The sequence below is a fragment of the Schistocerca gregaria genome, chromosome 6 (assembly GCF_023897955.1).
Source record: "Schistocerca gregaria isolate iqSchGreg1 chromosome 6, iqSchGreg1.2, whole genome shotgun sequence".
Taxonomy (NCBI): Eukaryota; Metazoa; Arthropoda; class Insecta; order Orthoptera; family Acrididae; genus Schistocerca; species Schistocerca gregaria.
Window position 1 is genome coordinate 79,457,139 of NC_064925.1, and position 19,130 is coordinate 79,476,268.

Genomic DNA, 19,130 nt, shown 5'->3' on the forward strand with positions numbered 1-19,130 from the left:
TTTTTTCGCGTCACTTACCAGTACTAAGTTATTTGTTGGGCCCGTGGTCCGCATCTTGACACTTCCAAATTTTTTTTTTTCGCTTCACTTACCAGTACTGAGTTATTTGTTGGGCCCGTGGTCCGCGTCTTGACACTTCCAATTTTTTTTTCGCGTCACTTACCAGTACTGAGTTATCTGTTGGGCCCGTGGTCCGCATCTTGACACTTCCAATTTTTTTTTTCACGTCACTTACCAGTACTGAGTTATTTGTTGGGCCGGTGGTCCACGTCTTGACACTTCCAATTTTTTTTTTTTCGCTTCACTTACCAGTACTGAGTTATTTGTTGGGCCTGTGGTCCGCGTCTTGACACTTCCAATTTTTTTTTTTTCGCTTCACTTACCAGTACTGAGTTATTTGTTGGGCCCGTGGTCCGCGTCTTGACACTTCCAATTTTTTTTTTCGCTTCACTTACCAGTACTGAGTTATTTGTTGGGCCCGTGGTCCGCATCTTGACACTTCCAATTTTTTTTTTCGCGTCACTTACCAGTACTGAGTTATTTGTTGGGCCCGTGGTCAGCGTCTTGACACTTCCAATTTTTTTTTTCGCGTCACTTACCAGTACTGAGTTATTTGTTGGGCCCATGGTCCGCGTCTTGACACTTCCAATTTTTTTTTTTTTCGCTTCACTTACCAGTACTGAGTTATTTGTTGGGCCCATGGTCCGCATCTTGACACTTCCAATTTTTTTTTTTCGCTTCACTTACCAGTACTGAGTTATTTGTTGGGCCCGTGGTCCGCGTCTTGACACTTCCAATTTTTTTTTTTCGCTTCACTTACCAGTACTGAGTTATTTGTTGGGCCCATGGTCCGCATCTTGACACTTCCATTTTTTTTTTTTTTGCGTCACTTACCAGTACTGAGTTATTTGTTGGGCCCGTGGTCCACGTCTTGACACTTCCAATTTTTTTTTTTCGCTTCACTTACCAGTACTGAGTTATTTGTTAGGCCCGTGGTCCGCATCTTGACACTTCCAATTTTTTTTTTTCGCGTCACTTACCAGTACTGAGTTATTTGTTGGGCCCGTGGTCCGCGTCTTGACACTTCCAATTTTTTTTTTTTCGCTTCACTTACCAGTACTGAGTTATTTGTTGGGCCCATGGTCCGCATCTTGACACTTCCAATTTTTTTTTTTCGCGTCACTTACCAGTACTGAGTTATTTGTTGGGCCCGTGGTCCGCGTCTTGACACTTCCAATTTTTTTTTTTTCGCTTCACTTACCAGTGTTATTTGTTGGGCCCGTGGTCCGCATCTTGACACTTCCAATTTTTTTTTTCGCTTCACTTACCAGTACTGAGTTATTTGTTGGGCCCGTGGTCCGCATCTTGACACTTCCAATTTTTTTTTTCGCTTCACTTACCAGTACTGAGTTATTTGTTGGGCCCGTGGTCCGCATCTGGACACTTCCAATTTTTTTTTTCGCGTCACTTACCGGTACTGAGTTATTTGTAGGGCCCGTGGTCCGCATCTTGACACTTCCAATTTCTTTTTTCGCGTCACTTACCAGTACTGAGTTATTTGTTGGGTCCGTGGTCCGCGTCTTGACACTTCCAATTTTTTTTTTTGCGTCACTTACCAGTACTGAGATATTTGATGGGCCCGTGGTCAGCATCTTGACACTTCCAATTTTTTTTTTCGCGTCACTTACAGTACTGACTTATTTGTTGGGCCCGTGGTCCGCATCTTGACACTTCCAATTTTTTTTTTTCGCGTCACTTACCAGTACTGAGTTATTTGTTGGGCCCGTGGTCCGCATCTTGACACTTCCAATTTTTTTTTTCGCGTCACTTACCAGTACTGAGTTATTTGTTGGGCCCGTGGTCCGCATCTTGACACTTCCAATTTTTTTTTTCGCGTCACTTACCAGTACTGAGTTATTTGTTGGGCCCGTGGTCTGCATCTTGACACTTCCAATTTTTTTTTTCACGTCACTTACCAGTACTGAGTTATTTGTTGGGCCCGTGGTCCGCATCTTGACACTTCCAATTTTTTTTTTCGCTTCACTTACCAGTACTGAGTTATTTGTTGGGCCCGTGGTCCGCGTCTTGACACTTCCAATTTTTTTTTCGCGTCACTTACCAGTACTGAGTTATTTGTTGGGCCCGTGGTCCGCATCTTGACACTTCCAATTTTTTTTTTGCGTCACTTACCAGTACTGAGTTATTTGTTGGGCCTGTGGTCCGCATCTTGACACTTCCAATTTTTTTTTTCGCGTCACTTACCAGTACTGAGTTATTTGTTGGGCCCGTGGTCCGCGTCTTGACACTTCCAATTTTTTTTTTCGCTTCACTTACCAGTACTGAGTTATTTGTTGGGCCCGTGGTCCGCGTCTTGTCACTTCCAATTTTTTTTTTCGCGTCACTTACCAGTACTGAGTTATTTGTTGGGCCCGTGGTCCGCATCTTGACACTTCCAATTTTTTTTTTCGCGTCACTTACCAGTACTGAGTTATTTGTTGGGCCCGTGGTCCGCGTCTTGACACTTCCAATTTTTTTTTTTCGCTTCACTTACCAGTACTGAGTTATTTGTTGGGCCCGTGGTCCGCATCTTGACACTTCCAATTTTTTTTTTCGCGTCACTTACCAGTACTGAGTTATTTGTTGGGCCCGTGGTCCGCATCTTGACACTTCCAATTTTTTTTTTCGCTTCACTTACCAGTACTGAGTTATTTGTTGGGCCCGTGGTCCGCGTCTTGACACTTCCAATTTTTTTTTTCGCGTCACTTACCAGTACTGAGTTATTTGTTGGGCCCGTGGTCCGCGTCTTGACACATCCAATTTTTTTTTTTTCGCTTCACTTACCAGTACTGAGTTATTTGTTGGGCCCGTGGTCCGCATCTTGACACTTCCAATTTTTTTTTTCGCGTCACTTACCAGTACTGAGTTATTTGTTGGGCCCGTGGTCCGCGTCTTGACACTTCCAATTTTTTTTTTCGCGTCACTTACCAGTACTGAGTTATTTGTTGGGCCCATGGTCCGCGTCTTGACACATCCAATTTTTTTTTTTTTCGCTTCTCTTACCAGTACTGAGTTATTTGTTGGGCCCATGGTCCGCATCTTGACACTTCCAATTTTTTTTTTCGCGTCACTTACCAGTACTGAGTTATTTGTTGGGCCCGTGGTCCGCGTCTTGACACTTCCAATTTTTTTTTTTCGCTTCACTTACCAGTACTGAGTTATTTGTTGGGCCCGTGGTCCGCGTCTTGACACTTCCAATTATTTTTTTCACGTCACTTACCAGTACTGAGTTATTTGTTGGGCCCGTGGTCCGCGTCTTGACACTTCCAATTTTTTTTTTTCGCGTCACTTACCAGTACTGAGTTATTTGTTGGGCCCGTGGTCCGCTTCTTGACACTTCCAATTTTTTTTTTCGCGTCACTTACCAGTACTGAGTTATTTGTTGGGCCCGTGGTCCGCATCTTGACACTTCCAATTTTTTTTTTTTCGCCTCACTTACCAGTACTGAGTTATTTGTTGGGCCCGTGGTCCGCATCTTGACACTTCCAATTTTTTTTTTCGCGTCACTTACCAGTACTGAGTTATTTGTTGGGCCTGTGGTCCGCGTCTTGACACTTCCAATTTTTTTTTTTTCGCTTCACTTACCAGTACTGAGTTATTTGTTGGGCCCGTGGTCCGCGTCTTGACACTTCCAATTTTTTTTTTTCGCTTCACTTACCAGTACTGAGTTATTTGTTGGGCCCATGGTCCGCATCTTGACACTTCCAATTTTTTTTTTCGCGTCACTTACCAGTACTGAGTTATTTGTTGGGCCCGTGGTCCGCGTCTTGACACTTCCAATTTTTTTTTTTCGCTTCACTTACCAGTACTGAGTTATTTGTTGGGCCCGTGGTCCGCATCTTGACACTTCCAATTTTTTTTTTCGCGTCACTTACCAGTACTGAGTTATTTGTTGGGCCCGTGGTCCGCGTCTTGACACTTCCAATTTTTTTTTTTTTCGCTTCACTTACCAGTACTGAGTTATTTGTTGGACCCGTGGTCCGCGTCTTGACACTTCCAATTTTTTTTTTCGCGTCACTTACCAGTACTGAGTTATTTGTTGGGCCCGTGGTCCGCATCTTGACACTTCCAATTTTTTTTTTCGCGTCACTTACCAGTACTGAGTTATTTGTTGGGCCCGTGGTCCGCGACTTGACACTTACAATTTTTTTTTTTTCGCTTCACTTACCAGTACTGAGTTATTTGTTGGGCCCGTGGTCCGCATCTTGACACTTCCAATTTTTTTTTTTCGCGTCACTTACCAGTACTGAGTTATTTGTTGGGCCCGTGGTCCGCATCTTGACACTTCCAATTTTTTTTTTCGCTTCACTTACCAGTACTGAGTTATTTGTTGGGCCCGTGGTCCGCGTCTTGACACTTCCAATTTTTTTTTTCGCGTCACTTACCAGTACTGAGTTATTTGTTGGGCCCGTGGTCCGCGTCTTGACACTTCCAATTTTTTTTTTTTCTCTTCACTTACCAGTATTGAGTTATTTGTTGGGCCCATGGTCCGCGTCTTGACACTTCCAATTTTTTTTTTCGCTTCACTTACCAGTACTGAGTTATTTGTTGGGCCCATGGTCCGCATCTTGACACTTCCAATTTTATTTTTCGCGTCACTTACCAGTACTGAGTTATTTGTTGGGCCCGTGGTCTGCGTCTTGACACTTCCAATTTTTTTTTTTTCGCTTCACTTACCAGTACTGAGTTATTTGTTGGGCCCGTGGTCCGCGTCTTGACACTTCCATTTTTTTTTTTCGCGTCACTTACCAGTACTGAGTTATTTGTTGGGCCCGTGGTCCGCATCTTGACACTTCCAATTTTTTTTTTTCGCTTCACTTACCAGTACTGAGTTATTTGTTGGGCCCGTGGTCCGCATCTTGACACTTCCAATTTTTTTTTTCGCGTCACTTACCAGTACTGAGTTATTTGTTGGGCCCGTGGTCCGCATCTTGACACTTCCAATTTTTTTTTTCGCGTCACTTACCAGTACTGAGTTATTTGTTGGGCCCATGGTCCGCGTCTTGACACTTCCAATTTTTTTTTTTCGCTTCTCTTACCAGTACTGAGTTATTTGTTGGGCCCATGGTCCGCATCTTGACACTTCCAATTTTTTTTTTTCGCGTCACTTACCAGTACTGAGTTATTTGTTGGGCCCGTGGTCCGCGTCTTGACACTTCCAATTTTTTTTTTCGCTTCACTTACCAGTACTGAGTTATTTGTTGGGCCCGTGGTCCGCGTCTTGACACTTCCAATTTTTTTTTTCACGTCACTTACCAGTACTGAGTTATTTGTTGGGCCCGTGGTCCGCGTCTTGACACTTCCAATTTTTTTTTTTCGCGTCACTTACCAGTACTGAGTTATTTGTTGGGCCCGTGGTCCGCATCTTGACACTTCCAATTTTTTTTTTTCGCTTCACTTACCAGTACTGAGTTATTTGTTGGGCCTGTGGTCCGCGTCTTGACACTACCAATTTTTTTTTTTTCGCTTCACTTACCAGTACTGAGTTATTTGTTGGGCCCATGGTCCGCATCTTGACACTTCCAATTTTTTTTTTCGCTTCACTTACCAGTACTGAGTTATTTGTTGGGCCCGTGGTCCGCATCTTGACACTTCCAATTTTTTTTTTCGCGTCACTTACCAGTACTGAGTTATTTGTTGGGCCCGTGGTCAGCGTCTTGACACTTCCAATTTTTTTTTTTCGCGTCACTTACCAGTACTGAGTTATTTGTTGGGCCCATGGTCCGCGTCTTGACACTTCCAATTTTTTTTTTTTTCGCTTCACTTACCAGTACTGAGTTATTTGTTGGGCCCATGGTCCGCATCTTGACACTTCCAATTTTTTTTTTCGCGTCACTTACCAGTACTGAGTTATTTGTTGGGCCCGTGGTCCGCGTCTTGACACTTCCAATTTTTTTTTTTCGCTTCACTTAACAGTACTGAGTTATTTGTTGGGCCCGTGGTCCGCATCTTGACACTTCCAATTTTTTTTTTCGCGTCACATACCAGTACTGAGTTATTTGTTGGGCCCGTGGTCCGCGTCTTGACACTTCCAATTTTTTTTTTTTCGCTTCACTTACCAGTACTGAGTTATTTGTTGGGCCCATGGTCCGCATCTTGACACTTCCAATTTTTTTTTTCGCGTCACTTACCAGTACTGAGTTATTTGTTGGGCCCGTGGTCCGCATCTTGACACTTCCAATTTTTTTTTTCGCGTCACTTACCAGTACTGAGTTATTTGTTGGGCCCGTGGTCCGCGTCTTGACACTTCCAATTTTTTTTTTCGCGTCACTTACCAGTACTGAGTTATTTGTTGGGCCCATGGTCCGCGTCTTGACACTTCCAATTTTTTTTTTTTCGCTTCACTTACCAGTACTGAGTTATTTGTTGGGCCCATGGTCCGCATCTTGACACTTCCAATTTTTTTTTTCGCGTCACTTACCAGTACTGAGTTATTTGTTGGGCCCGTGGTCCGCGTCTTGACACTTCCAATTTTTTTTTTTCGCTTCACTTACCAGTACTGAGTTATTTGTTGGGCCCGTGGTCCGCATCTTGACACTTCCAATTTTTTTTTTCGCGTCACTTACCAGTACTGAGTTATTTGTTGGGCCCGTGGTCCGCGTCTTGACACTTCCAATTTTTTTTTTCGCTTCACTTACCAGTACTGAGTTATTTGTTGGGCCCATGGTCCGCGTCTTGACACTTCCAATTTTTTTTTTCGCTTCACTTACCAGTACTGAGTTATTTGTTGGGCCCGTGGTCCGCATCTTGATACTTCCAATTTTTTTTTTCGCGTCACTTACCAGTACTGAGTTATTTGTTGGGCCCATGGTCCGCATCTTGACACTTCCAATTTTTTTTTCGCGTCACTTACCAGTACTGAGTTATTTGTTGGGCCCATGGTCCGCGTCTTGACACTTCCAATTTTTTTTTATTCGCTTCACTTACCAGTACTGAGTTATTTGTTGGGCCCGTGGTCCGCGTCTTGACACTTCCAATTTTTTTTTTCGCGTCACTTACCAGTACTGAGTTATTTGTTGGGCCCGTGGTCCGCGTCTTGACACTTCCAATTTTTTTTTTTCGCGTCACTTACCAGTACTGAGTTATTTGTTGGGCCCGTGGTCCGCATCTTGACACTTCCAATTTTTTTTTTTCGCTTCACTTACCAGTACTGAGTTATTTGTTGGGCCTGTGGTCCGCGTCTTGACACTTCCAATTTTTTTTTTTCGCTTCACTTACCAGTACTGAGTTATTTGTTGGGCCCGTGGTCCGCGTCTTGACACTTCCAATTTTTTTTTTTCGCTTCACTTACCAGTACTGAGTTATTTGTTGGGCCCGTGGTCCGCATCTTGACACTTCCAATTTTTTTTTTCGCGTCACATACCAGTACTGAGTTATTTGTTGGGCCCGTGGTCCGCGTCTTGACACTTCCAATTTTTTTTTTTCGCGTCACTTACCAGTACTGAGTTATTTGTTGGGCCCATGGTCCGCGTCTTGACACTTCCAATTTTTTTTTTTTCGCTTCACTTACCAGTAGTGAGTTATTTGTTGGGCCCATGGTCCGCATCTTGACACTTTCAATTTTTTTTTTCGCGTCACTTACCAGTACTGAGTTATTTGTTGGGGCCGTGGTCCGCGTCTTGACACTTCCAATTTTTTTTTTTCGCTTCACTTACCAGTACTGAGTTATTTGTTGGGCCCGTGGTCCGCATCTTGACACTTCCAATTTTTTTTTTCGCGTCACTTACCACTACTGAGTTATTTGTTGGGCCCGTGGTCCGCGTCTTGACACTTCCAATTTTTTTTTTCGCGTCACTTACCAGTACTGAGTTATTTGTTGGGCCCATGGTCCGCGTCTTGACACTTCCAATTTTTTTTTTTCGCTTCACTTACCAGTACTGAGTTATTTGTTGGGCCCATGGTCCGCATCTTGACACTTCCAATTTTTTTTTTCGCGTCACTTACCAGTACTGAGTTATTTGTTGGGCCCGTGGTCCGCGTCTTGACACTTCCAATTTTTTTTTTTTTCGCTTCACTTACCAGTACTGAGTTATTTGTTGGGCCCGTGGTCCGCATCTTGACACTTCCAATTTTTTTTTTCGCGTCACTTACCAGTACTGAGTTATTTGTTGGGCCCGTGGTCCGCGTCTTGACACTTCCAATTTTTTTTTTCGCGTCACTTACCAGTACTGAGTTATTTGTTGGGCCCATGGTCCGCATCTTGACACTTCCAATTTTTTTTTTCGCGTCACTCACCAGTACTGAGTTATTTGTTGGGCCCGTGGTCCGCGTCTTGACACTTCCAATTTTTTTTTTTTCGCTTCACTTACCAGTACTGAGTTATTTGTTGGGCCCATGGTCCGCGTCTTGACACTTCCAATTTTTTTTTTTTTCGCTTCACTTACCAGTACTGAGTTATTTGTTGGGCCCATGGTCCGCATCTTGACACTTCCAATTTTTTTTTTTCGCGTCACTTACCAGTACTGAGTTATTTGTTGGGCCCGTGGTCCACGTCTTGACACTTCCAATTTTTTTTTTCGCGTCACTTACCAGTACTGAGTTATTTGTTGGGCCCATGGTCCGCGTCTTGACACTTCCAATTTTTTTTTTTTTTTCGCAGCACTTACCAGTACTGAGTTATTTGTTGGGCCCGTGGTCCACGTCTTGACACTTCCAATTTTTTTTTTTCGCGTCACTTACCAGTACTGAGTTGTTTGTTGGGCCTGTGGTTCGCGTCTTGACACTTCCATTTTTTTTTTTCGCTTCACTTACCAGTACTGAGTTGTTTGTTGGGCCCATGGTTCGCATCTTGACACTTCCAATTTTTTTTTTTTCGCTTCACTTACCAGTACTGAGTTGTTTGGTGGGCCCGTGGTTCACGTCTTGACACTTCCAATTTTTTTTTTCGCTTCACTTACCAGTACTGAGTTGTTTGTTGGGCCCGTGGTTCGCGTCTTGACACTTTCAATTTTTTTCCCCTAACATTCGCATTTTTATTGGGTTTGGATACTTTATTATTAGCTTAACACCATAATATTTGATGTTATGTAAATATAAATTCACTTTTTTTTGAGGAGTGAATTTGTTCGATTGGCTTAATCTACAGGACAGCTTGCGCTACTTGTATAAAGTTATTTTGCTCCTTTTTTTCTTTTATGTTTCGTAATTAACATGTTGCAAAGATTCTGCCACTGGGTAGGAACCGTGATCAAGTAAGGCTGACCTTGGGGTTTTACTAAAATGTGGGAATTATGAAATAACGTTTATCTTATGCAGAGAAGTATTCCAAATTTGTACCGCTCTGTTTGTAATGGGACTTTTAATAAGCCTGTGTCCTTATTGATTGGGCATGGTACTTTCCTTTTCGTGGACGATGGAGGAAATGTGCGTTTTAATAGAGCTACGTGGGAATTTTACGCGAGTTTGATTTACGAACTAGAAACATACCTCAACTGCTGCTGGAGTGCGCTGCGATCGCGTATCCCACGTTGGTGCCTACGTGCCGTGTGTACGAGTCGCATCGTTCCTGGGCGTTCAGCAGCACGTTGAACTTTTTCACGCTCGACGTTAACGTTTGACAGCACGGTCTGTGTGACGACGGCTTTAGTCAGCGTCAGCTGTGCGAGCTGGAGAACCAACATATGCTCTCCTCCCGACTCCGCGGCAAGCTACCCTTTCAATACAAAGTGACGACTCGTAATAATTTGCTACGTTACAAGATGTTCAAAAGTCGGCAAAGGACTGCACAAATGCGTCACGCCTGGACATTGAGGAGATGACAGCTTGTAGGCCACCCGCGACTGACTCTCAGCTAAACAGAGTTGGCCACATACCAATCTCCTCCTATCTGCTGTCCCAGCTGTCAGCTGTGGTTTGCAAAAGGTTGGCTGCATCTCGGTGCTGAAGTCAGCGAGTGTGGGTAACTCGCAGACCATCGTTGACGAGCTTTTCGTGGTTTCACTGAAAATCAGTATGCCATCATTCTCCCTGGTTTGAGCGACACTGGCAGAATGGTGACATGGGTATGACAGAATTCTGTAAACCTTGTTATTGGATGAGCCGAGCTTGCACCAATGATGCGGTGGCTCTGGAAATGTAATCGAATTCGCTGCGTTTATTTTCACAAGTGTTCCTTGCCTCAGCGCCGTAATTCAGTAATAATTCTGGATCACCGATCTTGGGGCTCTCTGCAACATTTGACAATGACAGTGGCGCTCCGATGCTGAAGTTACTGTTACTGCATATTACCCTGTAGCGCTACGGCGCTTGCGCTTCTGCTGCCATTGCTCACAGGTTGTGTCGCAATGATCGTCTTGTGCCCTGCCGTTAGCTACACTCCAATACAAGTTGCTGATATTGCAATTGGCATACTGGCTCTGAAGTAACATGGGTTTAGTGGACGGGGTTTTTCAAAATTTTTAACTATGTACAAAGAAATTCTACATTTACATTTATACTCCGCAAGCCACCCAACGGTGTGTGGCGGAGGGCACTTTACGTGCCACTGTCATTACCTCCCTTTTCTGTTCCAGTCGCGTATGGTTCGCGGGAAGAACGACTGCCGGAAAGCCTCCGTGCGCGCTCGAATCTCTCTAATTTTACATACGTGATCTCCTCGGGAGGTATAAGTAAGGGGAAGCAATATATTCGATACCTCATCCAGAAACGCCCCCTCTCGAAACCTGGCGAGCAAGCTACACCGCGAAATCAAGGAAAATAGCATCTACCTGGGTTTCCAAAAACGACATGATACTCGAGCAAAAAACATGTTCGAAAATTCTACAACAGATCGATGTCAGAGATATAGGTCTATAGTTTTGCGCATCTGCTCGACGACCTTTCTTGAAGACTGGGACTACCTGTGCTCTTTTCCAATCATTTGGAACCTTCCGTTCCTCTAGAGACTTGCGATACACGGCTGTTAGAAGGGGGCAAGTTCTTTCGCGTACTCTGTGTAGAATCGAATTGGTATCCCGTCAGGTCCAGTGGACTTTCCTCTGTTGAATGATTCCAGTTGCTTTTCTATTCCTTGGACACTTATTTCAATGTCAGCCATTTTTTCGTTTGTGCGAGGATTTAGAGAAGGAACTGCAGTGCGGTCTTCCATTGTGAAACAGCTTTGGCAAACGGTGTTTAGTATTTCAGCTTTATGCGTGTCATCCTCTGTTTCAATGCCATCATTATCCCGGAGTGTCTGGATATGCTGTTTCGAGCCACTTACTGATTTAACATAAGACCAGAACTGCCTAGGATTTTCTGTCAAGACGGTACATAGAATTTTACTTTCGAATTCACTGAACGCTTCTGGCATAGCCCTCCTTACGCTAACTTTGACATCGTTTAGGTTCTGCTTGTCTGAGAGGTTTTGGCTGAGTTTAAGCTTGGAGTGAAGCTCTCTTTGCTTTCGTAGTAGTTTTCTAACTTTGTTGTTGAACCACGGTGGGTTTTTCCCGTCCCTCACAGTTTTACTCGGCACGTATCTGTATAAACGCATTTTACAATTGCCTTAAACTTTTTCCATAAACACTCAACATTGTCAGTGTCGGAACAGAAATTTTCGTTTTGATCTGTTAGGTAGTCTGAAATCTGCCTTCTATTACTCTTGCTAAACAGATAAACCTTCCTCCCTTTTTATATATTCCTATTAACTTCCATATTCATGGATGCTGCAACGGCCTTATGATCACTGGTTCCCTGTTCTGCACTTACAGAATCGAAAAGTTCGGGTCTGTTTGTTATCAGTAGGTCCAAGATGTTATCTCCACGAGTCGGTTCTCTGTTTAATTGCTCGAGGTAATTTTCGGATAGTGCACTCAGTATAATGTCACTCGATGCTCTGTCCCTACCACCCGTCCTCAACATCTGAGTGTCCCAGTCTATATCTGGTAAATTGAAATCTCCACCTAAGACTATAATATGCTGAGAAAATTTATGTGAAATGTATTCCATATTTTCTCTCAGTTGTTCTGCGACTAATGCTGCTGAGTCGGGAGGTCGGTAAAAGGAGCCAATTATCAACCTAGCTCAGTTGTTGAGTGTAACCTCCACCCATAATATTTCACAGGAACTATCCACTTCTACTTCACTACAGGATAAACTACTACTAACAGCGACAAACACGCCACCACCGGTTGCGTGCAATCTATCCTTTCTAAACACCGTCTGTGCCTTTGTAAAAATTTTGGCAGAATTTATCTCTGGCTTCAGCCAGCTTTCTGTACTTATAACGATTTCAGCTTCGGTGCTTCTATCAGCGCTTGAAGTTCCGGTACTTTACCAATGGAGCTTCGATAGTTTACGATTACAATACCGATTGCTGCTTGGTCCCTTCATGTCCTGACTTTGCCCCGCACCCTTTGAGGCTGTTGCCCTTTCTGTACTTGCCCGAGGCCATCTAACCTAAAAAACCACCCAGTCCACGCCACGCAACCCCTGCTACACGTGTAGCCGCTTGCTGCGTGTAGTGGACTCCTGACCTATCCAGCGGAACCCGAAACCCCACCACCTTACGGCGCAAGTCGAGGAATCTGCAGCCCACACGGTCGCAGAACCGTGTATGGTATAACACTCCTCCCTTCTTTATACAAAGTTTTGCTTCTCATTATCTCCTGCAACAATCTCTTAGCTGTAAATACATAACTATACAGTGTCACCAAGTGAACCAACGTTTTATACTCGTTGGAGCTGAGTCACAAGGATTTTTCTCTTTGTTTCCTTATTGTTCACATTTATTCTGAAATAGTAGTTTACTGAATTCTTTTCAGAATTATGCTTTATTATTCCTGTGTTTGTCGTTGAAATTACAACAAATTTACAGTTGTCTTTACTGAATCAGGTGACTTTTTAACCCCTTATTTTGATAAACATTTGAAACTTTGTCTTAGACACAGAGGTTTCCCTTGTGTTTTCTCAAAACACACATCCGTAATGCTCTGCTTAAGCGAAAACTACTCGCAATACTTCCATATACAATAACATGGTCGGCAGCTTCAGTTGCCTCTCTTATTCTTCAGCAGATTACAGACTGACTGCCCCTTGCAGTGCCCTGTTTCCTTACGCCGTTTCTTTTCAAAACTAACTTCCTTGTCGCTTTCGGCTCTATATGGTATCCACTGAATCTTAATGGTGCTGTATGCAGTATAGTAGTTCTATTTCCATAACAATAGAACCTTGTCACGATGTAACACTTACATCTGTCTCCTTCAGCTGAAACAGTGCCTCACCGAATTTGACTGTGGTTTTAAGGAGAATTACAGGATGTATTCTCTTAGCCACATTACCGGGAACACTGCAAGTATCTTCAAATTTAACCTGCTTCTCAGGAACACATTTCTGACAGGGTTCCGTCTTGTGTGCCCGATCTGTAGTCTTACAAGCATTTCATCTCCTTCTTTCTTTCCTGCCTCTCTCGTTTGGAGAAGGTGGTGCCACCCCAAGTGGTGACGAATCAACGTCCTTTAGAAATAAATTTATCTGTACTACTTCAATATGAGCAACATTTGCAACAGACATCATCAGACTCCACATTTTCACAAGCTATTGAAGCAGAAACCTTTACATTTATTGTCCGTTACTTCCTCATTGCTAGTACTTTGCATATCAACCAAACGTACAGAAACTTTCACAATCTTTGATTTCCCACACCTGTTCGCGCTGTCCACACTCTCACAAACACCTTTCAACCACAGTTCCTCCTGCCTCCTCCTCTCCGTTTCCTCCCTTTCCCTTCTGTCCATCCTCTCTGTAATCTTCGTGTTCCTCACATCTTTGGGTCCGCTTACAATCAACCAATCGCCACGACTTCTCTGTACCGCCTCTGTGCACTTTTTGATCCTTTCTTCCGCCTTTAAAGTTGCGATATCTGGATTCAAAATCTGTAGTTTGTGTTTATGTCAGTGCTCGCGAGTTCCTCTGCTCTACTCCCCTTTCAACGAGCTACTGCACCTGATGAAATTCTCAATATTTTCTCCGGAATGGCACCCTGTGGAACTGACAGCTATGTGGTTGACCTACTAAATTATACAACGCCCCCTCCACCAAAACAATTAAAATTACACTGCAGACATATATATACACTACGATCATACATTTATTACAAAGCAATGTTCTGACAGAATAACTACTCATGAATATCACCACCCCATACGTAAAGACAGTAAGCGAGCTAGGATCCCCATAAAATATGGGTCCCATTGAAAATGGTACAAATTGATATAGACAGTGTTTGATAATTAACTGCATTCGCTCGCTTTATGCTATAAACATCAACAAGTGGCAAAAACTCATCAATTGCTTATGAACCTTGTAGTTGCATACAAAAGACAAAAAAATACTATACTCACCATACCACACACTGACGAAACTGCAGTCATGCAGTAGTAGAGCCATATTCAAAGGAAAGCCATCAGGCACTGTTCCACTATAGCTAAAGCCCTGAAATGTTACGATGCGAGGATATGGGGCCATGGTGTGCACAGAAGGCTTGGCACACAGTGTGGCAGAGTGTTCCAGATCATGGCCAGAGGGGTTAGTGACACAGCAGCATTTATTATCCAGGTTGTTTACAGAGTTATAATGTGCTTCAGTGCATTGGACCATACCACCCACTGACGAAACTGCAGCCATGGAGTAGTCGAGCCATATTCAAAGGAAAGCAATCAGGCACTGTTCCACTATAGCTAAAGCCCTGAAATGTTACGATGCGAGGATATGGGCCATGGTGTGCACAGAAGGCTTGGCACACAGTGTGGAAGAGTGTTCCAGATTATGGCCAGAGGGGTTAGTGACACAGCAGCATTTATTATCCAGGTTGTTTACAGAGTTATAATGTGCTTCAGTGCATTGGACCATACCACACACTGACGAAACTGCAGCCATGCAGTAGTAGAGCCATATTCAAAGGAAAGCCATCAGGCACTGTTCCACTATAGCCAAAGTCCTGAAATGTTACGATACGAGGATATGGGGCCATGGTGTGCACAGAAGGCTTGGCACACAGTGTGGCAGAATGTTCCAGATTATGGACAGAGGGTTTAGTGACACAGCAGCATTTATTATCCAGGTTGTTTACAGAGTTATAATGTGCTTCAGTGCATTGGATGTTGAGTGGGCATATGCACGAGACGCGATCACGTGCTGGTGGCCCATCAGCAAGCTCTGACGTCAGAGCTACAGATCAGCCAGCCACAGGCGAGTATCGAGCGTGCGGCAGTGTGGAGATCAGTAGGCATCGCCGTCCCTGATGTTCTGTGGTACACTACAGGCCACACCTCAGCGCTCTCGTAGGCAGCCAGTTGCATCCTCAGGTGAGGACAGCTGAGTGTGCAGTTCAGGATGTTGGTTGTCGTGAAGAGTAGGCCCCGGTAATCCACCATGGATCGACCAAGACTGCCGCAGATGTTCACGAGTCGGCCGAGGGCTACGCAAACACGCTGCGCTACGACATTGTGGAGCTGACTGCTCGAACGTCATCCGCGATTGACCCTCAGAGGAGGAGGGATAGCCATGCACCAGTCTTCTCCTCAAATCTAAGGTCCCTGTAGGGAGCAACGGCAGAACACAACTGCGGTTTCCAACTGGGAGGATACAGCTTGAGCCGGCCGCGTTGGCCGTGCGGTTCTAGGCGCTCCAGTCCAGAATCGCGCTGCTGCTACGGTCACAGGTTCGAATCCTGTCTCGGGCATGGGTGTGTGTGATGTCCTTAGGTTAGTTAGGTTTAAGTAGTTCTAAGTTCTAGGGGACTGATGACCACAGCAGTTGAGTCCCATAGTGCTCAGAGCCATTTGAACCATTTGGATACAGCTTGATGCTGAAGTCAACAAGCAGGTAGCAGGCAGACCATTGTTCACCAGCTTCTTGGTTCCACTGAAAGTCAATATACTATCATTCTCTCTGGTTTAGAGACATGGAAAAAATTAAGGAATAACTGGATTGTCTTTGAGATCTGGAAGCATCGTTATTTGATGAGTGGCTTTAACAGTATGGTTGAATTTAGCCTCGTTCATTGGTCTCACCAATCCTCCTTTCCTTGCTGTGGTAACCCAGTAATTATCCTGGGACACCAAGCTTGGGCCTATTTGCAAAATTTGACAGATACAGTGGCGCTCTAGTGCTGAAGTCACTAAGTGTTACTCCGAACTACCCTGTAGCACTACAGCGCTGGCACTTTCGCTCCCTCGCTCGGAGGTAGTGTGACACCGCTCATCTGGAGTAGTGACGCCCACTACACCGGCGGTACCCCTCGTTTACACCCCAACTGGCACACCAGCCCAAAACCGGCCTCCTCAGCTCTGAGCTCGCCGGACAGGATTTTAAAAAACTCTTAACTATGTGCAACGAAATTACTCTACGGCGTAACACACCAATCTCTGTTAGAAGTTAATTGTATTACCGATTAAATTCTTAGCATCGCTGCGTACGTCGTTAAATATTTTTGCAGCTGACTACCTGCCGAACTTGACCTGCCCGAGATTTCAATACGCAGGTGACCTTGCAATTTCATACCAGACTGAAGATCTTTCTGAATGTGTAGACCATCTAATAAGCAGCCTCAGTAATGTCTATGAATATTTTAAGACAATGTGACTTGGACTTAATGTTTCTAAATAAAGCGGTACACCAAAATACCTTTGGGTCACATCAGACAGAACGCTAACATACCATAAACTCTTTTCAAACACAGCAAATGATGTACCTAGTGAGGAAGTGGACAGGTAGTACGTGGGGAGCTAATACAGCAGTTCTCCGTGGCGCATACCTTGCATTACAATACTTTGTAGCAGTCAGCTGGAATGGCTGTGACGGCCACTGAATCGGACTTTCTCATCCTATGCATTTATCCAGAAATTATTAATCCAAAAACTGACGGACATTTAGGAACCAGTGAGGTAGTGCTACATCCTCTTTTAATACGGCTTTAGGCTGCAGCGTTACAACTGTGGCACACGAAACTCTACTATGAAATCCAGGTGAACGTCACTATTGACAGCAGATTAAGAGAAAGCGAATGGACCAGTAATACAATTTTTGTGCTTAACACATTGGCTTGGGGACAGTCTCTTTCAGTTTCAGTTGTAGCATTAGGACACTTTGAAGCTCGTATAATAATGTTACGACGATTAAGTTTGTCATTTACAAAAGTAGTACAATCATCGGACAAACAAATCTTTTGCAAAAGTCATTGTTTTCGTCATAATTCGATGGCATATCTACTGCAAATTGTTCTAGCTGAGGTTCGTCAGTTGGATTTTGTGGCTGAAGTAGCTGCATCTAGTTGAAATAAATACATAACCTCTTATGAGTGCCTTTATACACTACTAATCGATGCCTTTCCTAGATTTTCTGGTTAGGCGAAAGAATGATGACTCTCTGCGACTTTCACGTTATCTTAAACGCTCCCATACCGATTTCTATTTGTAACTGTCGAGCTGTCCTCACCCATCGCAAACTATGAGTGTGCTTCAAAGAGTTGCACACAGAGCTCACTTAATTCTGGGTCCAGATAATTTACCTAAGGAGCTAGCCCACCTAAGGACAATGTTCAGAGACAATAAATGTTCTAGCTGGCAGATTAATAAGACACACTGAGTTAAAGGCAAAATCTAAAAAGTGGATAAATAGGGTAACAAGATGGCAAATACTAACTTACCTTTCATTTGTTGGTAATATTTCCTTCGAGATATCAAGGATCCTGTAGAAATTTCCGCTTGAAATTGTTTTCCGTCCACTGTCTAAAATTTCAAAACTCATTAGGTCAGTGAAGGGCGATTTGTCATTGCAGAAGGATGGAATCTGCAAAAGACCTTGTCAATGCGCTGCAGATTAAATAAATAGACTACGCACACCAAGGAAGAGTGCTGCGACGAACGTCAACACTGCTCTCGCCTCTTGCAACCAAGTAACAAATATTTTATTGCTATGTGTTGTATCTGCGCCGGAAATGCGGTGGCATATGACAGAACAATAACTTGGACGTGAGGAACATCTTTATGTAGAAAAGCTAATGAGCCGTGATAGTATCCATCAGCTGGATTGTGCTGGCGTGAGCTATCGCCAGCACACCAGTCGGCAAAGAGGTTGCGAAAAGATCCAGGGAGAGGCCAAAGATAGACTCGCAAGTAACGTGTCGCCAACGACCTCTCGACCGCGAGTACTTAGATCGCCGCCACGGACCAGAGGGCCCAGTCAGTCATGGACAGTTGAGTCATCAGTTTCAGTCCAGTCACCTGTAGTCACAGACAGTCACAGTCTCAGACTCAGGCAGTACAAAGTGACCAGAGTAGTGTGCATAGTGTGACTTGTACTTCACCACCAGTGAGGCTAACGTGCACAATTACAGCAGAGCTTGTACCACGACACTAGCTTAAGGATAAGTAACTTTCAGTTCTGATAAATAAGGAACCCTGACAATGGATGTGTGCAGTTCTGTTGTCGAAAGAGGATACCGGCCACTGAACAACATCCTCTCCTGGTTTCCCACAGTGCAAGACTCTACAGTGTCAACGACGACATAAAATGTATAATGTGCAGAGTGCCATCGTTTCCACGATTTCTTCCATACGAAGAAGATAGATTATTTGCAGAAAACCTGAAGTCTCTTAGCTGGATGCGGTGGCCGAGCGGTTCTAGGCGCTTCAGTACGGAACTACGCAGCTGCTATGCTCGCAGGTTGGAATCCTGCCTCGGACATGGATGTGTGTGCTGTCCTTAGGTTAGTCAGGTTTAAGTAGCTCTAAGTTCTAGGGAACTGATGACCTCAGATGTTAAGTCCCATAGTGCTCAGAGCCATTAGAACCATTTGAGAGCCCTTACGTTCAGCAATTTCACCACTAAGGGCACTGCCAGCTGGGTAGTGTGGTCAGACTGCCACCAATATCTTAACGAATGCACGGAATACACAAAGCGCGCAAATAAATTCTGGGATGTGGAAAGTGACTCACCTGAAGATGCCTGGCAGGCACCCAGTCAAAATATTGTGGAGTGAACTTAATGACAACCATTACCGAGTCTGAACAGCCTGTTTTAAGTGTAGCTTCCAACATAATTTTGCTTAGATGTAACATTATCCATCCCTCGGCAGTGCCATAAGTATCAAA